This window comes from Leptonychotes weddellii, chromosome 11 (genome assembly GCF_054177405.1).
Source record: "Leptonychotes weddellii isolate Sample4059 chromosome 11, ASM5417740v2, whole genome shotgun sequence".
NCBI lineage: Eukaryota > Metazoa > Chordata > Mammalia > Carnivora > Phocidae > Leptonychotes > Leptonychotes weddellii.
In genome coordinates, this window is record NC_138379.1 from 58,572,896 (window position 1) to 58,583,344 (window position 10,449).

Sequence of the window (10,449 nt, forward strand, 5' to 3'; positions counted from 1 at the left end):
AAAATGAATTTACTTTGGAATTGCCAAGTGAAAGGAAATATCTAAGAGGTTAATTAAGTCTCTTGGGCTCATTCACTTCAGGAAAGTAAGCATTGATCCAGAGGTTATCATGTAGGCAGATTAAAAAGCAGTGAGATAGAACAAGTTTGTTGTGCCAAAACTGGGAGCAAATGAAGCTAAAATAAGCAGATAAACTGGTTAAATGGAATGAAACCTTAAAAGCCAGGTCTGAATGATAGGAAATAATCTTCAGGGAGCCAGAGGAAAAAACTTTGAGGAAGGATTCTGTATTTCCTCCATAGTCTTTCCTCTGGAGAAATGCAGCCTGAGAGGTTCACTATGAAGGTCCATCTGCTGGCTGTTTCAGTACTCTGCACCTGGGATAGAATGTTTATGAAGTGGCTTGCAAGCCATGGAGTAGCTGGAGATACAGGGGTAGCCTGTATCTCTCTCAGAGATGCTGCTTCATTTGGGGCTGGAGATTCATTTGTGAGGGCCAAGGATCCAGTGTAAGAAACAGTGATCCTGCAGACCCACCAGACCTTTCTGCAGTCCTCTCCTCAAGCAGATGTTAGTGGATCCCTGAAACAGGGTCCTAAGGAGGTTGCCTAAACATAGGATGGTTATAGTAATTAGGGTACGGATTAGGTGGCTATAACAAAATCTTCTCAAATACAGTATTTTAAACAAGAGAGAAGTTTCTTTCTGCTTTAGAAGTCTCAGTAGGCATTCCAGGGCTGTGAGAGAGAATCCAAGTTCTTCTTATATCAAGGCTCCATCCTTGTCTTATCCACATGTTTGAGGTTTGTTCAACATCCATCTGCTGGGAGTACATTTTGCACAGCAGAAAAGTGTGAAGGGGGGAGAAAGTATGTTCTCTCCCTTTTAAGGTCATAATGTAGAAGTTACACACATTATGTTCAATTAGGCAGATCCTAATCCCATGCCCACACCTACCTTCAAGAAAGGCTGAGGAGTGTGGTCTTTAGCTGGTGATCCATGTGCCTACCTAAACTTGGGAATTACACAAGCGGAAGGGGTGATTGGATACTGGGGAGTAATTACCAAACTCTGCCATAGTGGTAAAAGCACTTGGGCTTGGAACTTAATAAAAATTGTCTCAGAATTTGTCCTTATGGATATCCTTAAAAACAATTTTCAATCGGAAGAGATGAAGTAAAGTACTAGTTTTTTTTTATTTTTTTATTTTATTTATTTTTTAAAAAAATTTTAAGATTTTATTTATTTATTTGATAGAGACAGATAGTGACAGAGAGAGCGAGAGAGAACACATGCAGGGGGAGAGGCAAAGGGAGAGGAAGAAGCAGGCTCCCCATGGAGCACGGAGCCCGATGCGGGACTCGATCCCAGGATCCTGGGATCATGACCTGAGCCGAAGGCAGACGCTTAACCGACCAAGCCACCCAGGTGCCTGAAGTAAAATACTAGTTTGATGAAAATCTAATTATGGTATCTGCTGTGTTTTCTTTTTATTATGGCATATAATTTATATATAGTCCAAGGTACAGATCTTAACTGTTGCAGTTCAATGAGTGTTAAATTTCTATACTGACCTAACCCACACTCTATTAAGATAGTGAACATTTCCATCACTCAAGAACATTTCTTTATTCCCCTTCTAAGTCAATGCCCCACACCCCGGCAGCCACTGTTCTGAATACCATCATCGTAGAAATGTTTCATTGGAAAAAATGTGTTTTAAGAGTCATTTGTGTTGTTGTGAGTAGTATTCCATTATATGAATTTACCACATTTTGTTTGCCCATTCTGCAATTGATGAACATTTGGGCCATTTACAAATTTGGACAGCTATGAATAAAGTGACTATGAATATTCATGTATAAATATTTTCTGGACATTTCATTTCTCTTGGATAGATACCTAGGAGTGGAAATAATGGGTCCCAGGGTTGATGTATGTTATATTCATAAGAAATTGCTAGCTTTCCAACCAGTGATTTATAAGAGTACCAGTCGCTCTAAATCTTCAACAATATAAGCCATTGGAAGAATTTTCAATAGATGGTCTTTTAATGGGCCTGTTGGGTTTTGAAAGGGGAAAAATAAAATCTGGTTTCTGATCCACATATTATATTTTCAACAACTCCTTTCTATAGGGTGTCAAATAAATACCAAAGAAATATGCATAAAATACTTTGAAATACACAAAATCATATATAGAAAAGTGATCCTGTGACAGATATTTTTATAGAGAGGACTCTTTTTAATAAGACTTTATAGTGTCATGCCATGCTTAGAGTCAGAAAACCTCAGTCTTCTCTCTGAGCTCTCATTTTTTCATCTACAAAATGGAGATAGAAATAGGCTTTAAGGTTTTTATGATGTCTAAATAAGATAATTTTCCTAGCACTAGCATAGTGCCTAATACAGAGCAAAGGATTGGTTTTTTTTTTTTTTAAGGAGACTCTATTTTATTTTATTATTATTATTTTTTAAAATTTTTTATTTATTTGCGAGAGAGAGAATGAGAGACAGAGAGCATGAGAGGGAGGAGGGTCAGAGGGAGAAGCAGACTCCCTGCTGAGCAGGGAGCCCGATGTGGGACTCGATCCCGGGACTCCAGGATCATGACCTGAGCCGAAGGCAGTCGCTTAACCAACTGAGCCACCCAGGGGCCCAGGATTGGTATGTTTTAATAGAATCTAAGATGAAGTGGTCTTATTCAAATACTCACGATCATCATCATCACCATCATTGATATCATTAACTGAAAACTTACCATATCCGAAGTGCTGCTAAGCCTTGTATATTCTAATTCTCAAAATAATCCTGAACTTCAGTATTGATATTTTAATTTGTCATGCAACTGCTGAGCCTTTTATCCTGGTTTTCCAGCATGTACTAAGTAATGCTTGTGGCTCTGTGCCCTTGGTTTGATAGAGGAGATATCATCATACCAGCTGCTGTTCAAACACAAATCACTTAATGCAGATTAGAACTCATGGCAGAAGTGTCAGCAGTGGCACAGATACTCCACTTCCTTGTCACTTTGTGGAGAAAGGATCCTTTCCTGGACCATAGCTCCATGGTGTGTCCAGCTGTGGGTCATCCCAAGCATGCTCTTTGTAATGTTCTAAGGGAACTGGGGGCTTGTCTATCTGCTCATTTTTCTGACTCCAGGTCCAGTCTGTACCAGGTGACATGGTGAGGGTTTGTATAAACACTGAATGCACCATACAATAGACTATGAGACTGGACTCAAAAAAGGTACATTATTTGCTCAAGCTTGCAAAGTTGAAGAAACAAAATTCAAACCCAAACTGTGTGAAAAAAAAAATCCTTTATTCCAAATTGCTATGAGATACACACTGCTTAATTGGAGATTTATTCATTTGTTTTTAAATCCAACTGGAACTTTAGGTTTCTTTTTAGTATACAATCCAAAATGTTCTCATGTTATGTGCCTGAGGAGGCCAAATCTGAAATCAAGCACATGTAATAAATTTGCACATGCAGTGACATGACCACAGAAAACAACATTGATCCAATAATGACCATTTGGGTAACTAGGTCACTTTAAAGCAAACCTCTAGGACATAACTGTGTTTCAAAGACTAAAGAAAACACAAACTTTAGTCAAACAGATCTGGGTCAGAATCAGTCTGCCTACTTACTGGCTGTGCAATCTGAGACCTGACCTTTTTAAGACTCAGTTTCTTTATTTGTAAAAGAAATATATTGGGACTTCCTCATAGGTTGGTGTGAGGATTAAAAATAAATACGTTGTCATATGTTGTTGATTTGAAGAATTCATTGATTATAAGAAGCATGCATTATTTCATTTACAACTAAGAAAATTGCTAAATAATTTTAAGTTGTCTTTGATTATAAAGACCAAAAAATGTGTGTCTTAAACATCAACAAAATGCTAAGTGCCTGTTACATAGGCTCCCCCTGAATGATAACTACCGTTGGGATTGGTGTTATTACTATTATTGTCTCTTTGTAAGCCAAAATATTTTGGCACAGAGAAGAGTTCCAGGAGTAAGATGCCTTAAAACATGGAAGGTGCTCACAACTCTAACCATTGTTATCTCCATCTTTGTGATATCAGGACCTCACACAACTATCAACTATGATATCTGGGGTTTTTTTTATTTTACTTTTAATATATCAGAGTTAAATCCTTATTGGTGAGAGAATTCTGAAAAGACAGAAGAGTACTTTTCCTTTTCCTAGTGATAGAAAAGAAACCAAGTATTACTAGTTCCTTTCAGTTATGTATCTTGAGCAATACAGGTGTCACTTTTAAAGTTAAAAGTTACATTAATCTATTATCATCCATGGATATGGAGAAAAAAATCCCTGGCAACAGAAAAAATATCTCTTTAGAGGTAAAATATTAATGATGGATAGAAAGATATTCTGTTCTACAATTTCTATGGAAAATAAATTATTAGGGAAAAATGTTTACTTGGGTTCAAATCTGGAGATTTAGTATTTACTAGTGTGTGATCTTAAGCAAGTTACTAATCCACTCTGCACCTCATTGTCCTTAGCTCTACAAGGAAAGAACAACACTTGCCTTTCAAAGTTGTTTAAATGACTTCTCCCATGCAATTTCTTCTGTTCCTCTCCTTCTTACTTTTCCTCCTGACCTCCACTTATACTTCACATCTTAATTCAACTATCTCCTCCAGTGGGAATTATATAGAGGTCCAAGTAATTCTCCCTTTTTTAGACCTTATAATTTTAATTTAAATAATTACTTTTATCCTTAAAAAATAAAAATAGAAACACCCTATGGTCTAGTAATTCCACTACTGGGTATTTACCCAAAGAAAATGAAAACACTAATTAGAAAAGATATAAGCACCCTTATGTTTATTGCAGCAAGATTTACAATAGCCAAGATATGGAAACAACCCAAGTGTCCATCTACAGATGAATAAAGAAGTGGTATATATCTGCAATGTAGTATTAGCCATTAAAAAGAATGAGGTCTTGCTATTTGTGATAACACAGATGGATTAGAGGGTATTATGTCAAATGTAATAAGTTAGAGAATGACAAATATGATTTCACTTATATGTGGAATCTAAAAAACAAAACAGTCCAACAAAGAACTATAAAAACAACAACAGACTCATAAATACAGAGAACAGACATTTTCCCAGAGGGGAGTTAAGGGGAGGTGGGAAAAATAGATAAAAGGAATTAAAAGGTACAAACTTACAGTTATAAAATAAGTCCCAGATGAAAAGTACAGCATAGGGAATATGGTCAATGATATTTCAATAATGTTATATGGGGACAGATGGTGACTACACTTACTGTGGTCAGCATTGAATAACGTATAGAACTGTTGAATCACTATGTTATACACCTTAAACTAATATATGTTAATTATATTTCAATTTAGAAAAAAATTACTTTTCAACAATGTGTCTAACATTTGTTTCCTCCACTAGATTATGAGCTCTATGATGTTAGGGACCCCATGTATATTATTATTTTATTCCAAGCCCCTACCATAGCACGTGGCACACTGTAGGTGGTTATCATTTTCTCAAAAGAATGAATCAATGGATGGGAGAACAAATGAGGTAAGTGCCTAGCTCAATTCCTGGCACAGAACAAGCCCACAAACAGTAGCTATTACAGTTTCTCCAATAGTTCAATGCAATTTTTATGAAAACTCTTGGAAATTCTATTTTATCTTTATTCTGTCATGCTATATTGCAATCATTTTAGGTACATTAAGCCTGCATATCTGGAACCTGGCTCTGTTTTCAGAATCATTTGGATCCATACAGCTGAAAGAAGATTTCATAAGTGTGTTTGTCATTTCATGGTGGACTGTCACAATCCATATCCATTTGGTTGGACTGTAGTGAAGATTTGTTTCTTTAGAAATTAAGGCATTTTCCCCTGTTGTGTTTGAGAGTGAGTCAACAGCTGCTGTGGAAATGCCAACACTCATGGACACCTTCCAATTATCCAGGAAGCCTGGTGACAGGAAAGAGCAACAGTGTTTGCTTGAGGAGTTGCCTGGGGAAAAAGCACAGCCATTTTCAAGTGCACAGAACAAGTGGATTTGACAGAAGAAATGAAAGTATCTGAATAGAACAACAGTCAGGCAGAATAGCTTTCATCATGATAGTCTCTGCCAAGTTCAGTCCATTATTCTCAGGGTGCAAAGAGACCTATTTTTGCATGGCAAATGATGTACAGAATGAGATGGAAACATCTCAGGATTTCTGAAAAATAATGCAGCTTGTTTTGATGTATATGAATTAAGCATGCAGAGACCATTGACCAAAGCTGTGGCACCACCCTGGTTTTGATCTGACAAGGGGGCTTTTTATACTTAGCCTAGATTCTGAAGTGAGACCATGAATCACAGTTTCATGACTTATTAGATGTGCTCTCTTAAGAAGATTCTTTAATCCCTTGGTACCGCAATTTCTTTGTTTTAATGGGAGAAATTATAGTACTTCTCTCAAAGAGTTGCTGTGAGAATTAAACCCGTTGTTAAGTTTAATGTGGTGAGCTACCACCATTATTATTAACAGTTATTCATTCCTTAGACTTCCTGTCTGTGACACTGGGTTTGACAATTGTATATGCTGCCTTTTTTATTGTGGTCATGATCATCATCCCTGTCACATATAGGCATGATGCTTTATAGTTTTTAAAAAGCAAGCCTATTCCTTCATTTAGTTAATCTTTCTAACAATCCTCTAAGACAAAGAACTATAACTCATCTAGTAAAACATGTAACTTAACAAATGTTTGCCAAGTGCATTAGGCCCTGGATTAATAGGTCAAGAAAAATTCAAAAAGTTCAAAGGAGCTTTCAGACTAGTAAGAATAGAGAGATTTAGAAACTAACATCTTTGAGTAACTACAATGCTCCTGACCTTTTCCTGAGTGCATTCACCAGTGTTATTCGAGTCATTATCATCACCATGTAATCCAAACCCTCTGCAAATATAAGTTTCACAGACAGTATTGGTCAGAATGGAATTTTAACCCAATTTTATCTGACTGGAAAGCCCATGTTCTTTCCACTATGCAATAATATGTACTCAACTAATAGTATTAACTCAAGTGTGCTTAAGTGCCCCCATCACAAGTAAGCTAGCATGAGGTATTTGTGACAGAGTTGCAATGTTGCATCCAGTGTTTGGATTCTGAGGATGAGTGGCTCAGGGACTGGAATCAGAGATGAACCTAATCAATCACCTTGGTTTCCTAGTGCCTATGACAGGGCATGGTGTAAGATGGGGACAGAAGAGAAAATAAGAAGTCAGGAAGGAGAACAATCTGGATGGGAAAATGACCCATTGGTCTTCTATATCCCTAGATGTTTCTATTGTTCTTTGGACATATTTTCCAAGTCATTAAGTATTTTGCTTGTCTCTCTCTGCATACACTCGGTTTTGTCAATATTCCAGATGTGAACACACTTTCCAGTGTTATATGCTGACTAATCCATGATTGATGCCACATATACAAGGATTGTTTCTGTTATGCCATTATACTTTTCTCAGCACAATTTAAGACTAAGAGAGGTGTTTAGCAGTTTCTTCCCATTTACCCAGGTTTATTCCAAGCTTATTATTAACTGAAATCTGATAACTTTTTGACTGAAACCCCAACATCCTGCACACATAGGATTGTTTTGAATAGAGACTCAGGACTTGACAGTTACTCTCCTCTGGACAGTTAGTTCTGTTGTGCTATTCATGGACAGTTTTTTTTTTTTTTTTTGTGGAAAGAGGGAAAGTTTTAGGAATGGTTTAGGTGATGGAATTTGGTAGGTTAAATTTAAATGCAGGTAGAAGGAGGAGGAGGAAGATGGTGGAGGAGTAGGAGACCTAAATTTTGTCTGGTCCCAGGAATATAGCTAGATAGGTATCAAACCATTCTGAACAACTACAAACTCAATAAGAGATCAAAGAAAAGAATAGCAGCAACTCTCTGAACAGAAAAGCGACCACCTTCTGGAAGGTAGGATGTGAGGAGAAGTGAATCCAAGGTGATATTTGGGAAGATAGATGGCGGGGGAGGGGAGCCTCCGTCAGCTGCTACTGGCAAGTGATAGAGCAGCGGAGCACAAAATCAGAACTTTTAGAAGTCTGCTCCGCTTAGGCATGTTGCTCCAGTGGCTAAGCGGGGGGTGGAACCCTCACTGGGACAGTGTGGTCTCAGGACCCTTGGGGTCACAGAAATGCCGGGGATGCCAGAGTGTGGCAGAGCTCCCAGGTATCAGAGTGGGGAAGCCAGCTGCAAAGATGGAGCCAAGGAGTGGGCTCTCAGCTCGGGGTTGCCATAAACTGTGATCCATGGCATAGTTGGGCCACTATTCCTCCAGCAGGGACCCAATAACTGGCAGATCCAGGGAGACCTCCCTTCTTCCCCCTGGGAGGAGTGGTGTGGGAGCAGACCACAGGAATCTGCTGGGTTTGGAGACTCCAAACAGGGTCGTGTGCCAGAGACAGAAACACTCGGTCACAGGCCGGGTGAGCACAGAGTGCGGCCAGAGACCAGGGAGACAGGATAGATGGACTGCTTTTCTCTGGGGGCTCACTGAGGAGTGCAGCCCCGAGTTCTTGACTCCTCCAGGGTGGAGATCGGGAGACTGCCATTTTCTTTCTCATCCTCCAAAGCTGTATGGAAAGGCTTCAGGGAACAAAAGCTACCAAGAGCAAACCCGAGCAGATTACTTAGCCCGCCCCTGGCAAGGACAGTGCAATTCCGCCTCAGGCAAAGACATTTGAGAACCACTGCAATAGGCCCCTCCCCCAGAAGATCAGCAAGAACAGCCAACCAAGACCAAGTTTACTCATCAATGAGAACAGCAGAACTCCAGCACTAGGGGAATACTACACATAGAATTCATGGCTTTCCCCCCCATGATTCTTTAGTCTTTCAAAGTTAATTTTTTAAATACGCTTTTTTTTCTTTTTCTTTTTCCCTTTTTCAACCAACATCTTATCAATCCCTTTTAAATCTTTTGTATTTTTCATTTTTATAGTCATATTCTATCCCTTCATTGTAGTAAACCTTATTTTTTGTATATAAGTTGTTCTCTCTTTAAAATTTTGGGATAGAGTTTCTTCTACCAGACCAAAATATACCATAAATCTCTAGTGTATGGCTTTGTCCTAGTCTCCTGCCTGATCACATTCTCTCCCATTTTTTAAAAATTTCTCTTCTTTCTATTTTCAACCAACTTCTTATCAATTCCTTTTATAAAATCTTTTATAATTTTCATCCTTGCAGTCATAGTCCACCCCTTCATCATATTTACCGTTATTTTTGTATATATACAAGTTTTTCTTTCTTTAAAATTTTGGGAGGCAGTTTCTCCTAACAGACCAAAATACACCCAAAATCTAGTGGTGGCACTGATCTATTCACCAGCCTGATCATATTTTAACATATTCTTTTTCTTTTCTTTTTTTCTTTCTTTCCCTTTCTTTTGCCCCCAGTTTGGGTCCCTTCTGATTTGTTTAGTGTATATTTTTCTGTGGTAGTTGTTACCCTATTAGCATTTTGTTCTCCTTTTCATCTATTCTCCTCTGGACAAAATGATAAGATGGAAAAGCTCACCTCAAAAAAAAACAAACAAACAAACAAAAAAACAAGAGGCAGTATTGACTGCCAGAGACCCAATCAATACAGACATTAGTAAGATGAGTTCAGAATGAAAATTATAAAGATACTATCTGGGCTTGAAAAAAGCATGGAAGATACTAGAGAAACCCATTCTAGAGAAATAAAAGAACTAAAATCTAACCAAGTTGAAATCAAAAAGGCTATTAATGAGGTGCAATAAAAAATGGAGGCTCTAACAGTTAGGATAAATGAGGCAGAAGAGAGAATTAGTGATATAGGAGACCAAATGATGGAGAATAAAGAAGCTGAGAAAAAGAGAGATAAACAACTCTGGATCACGAGGGCAGAACTCGAGAGAGGGCTTCTTTCTTTGGAAAGAAAAAGAAAGAGAGAGAGGGGCAGAACGTATATTGGAGAAAATTATAGCAGAGAACTTCCCTAATTTGGGGAAGGAAACAGGCATCAAAATCCAGGAGGCACAGAGAACCCCCCCTCAAAATCAATACAAATAGGTCAACACCCCAACATCTAATAGTAAAACTTATGAGTCTCAGAGACAAAGAGAAAATCCTGAAAGCAGCTCAGCAGAAGAGATCTGTAACCTACAATGGTAGAAACATTAGATTGACAACAGACCTATCCACAGAGACCTGGCAGGCCAGAAAGGACTGGCATGAGAGATTCAGAACACTAAATGAGAAAAATATGCAGCCAGGAATACTATATCCAGCTAGGCTGTCACTGAAAATAGAAGGAGAGATAAAAAGCTTCCAGGACAAACAAAAACTAAAGGAATTTGCATATACAAAACGAGCCCTACAAGAAATATTGAAAGGGGTCC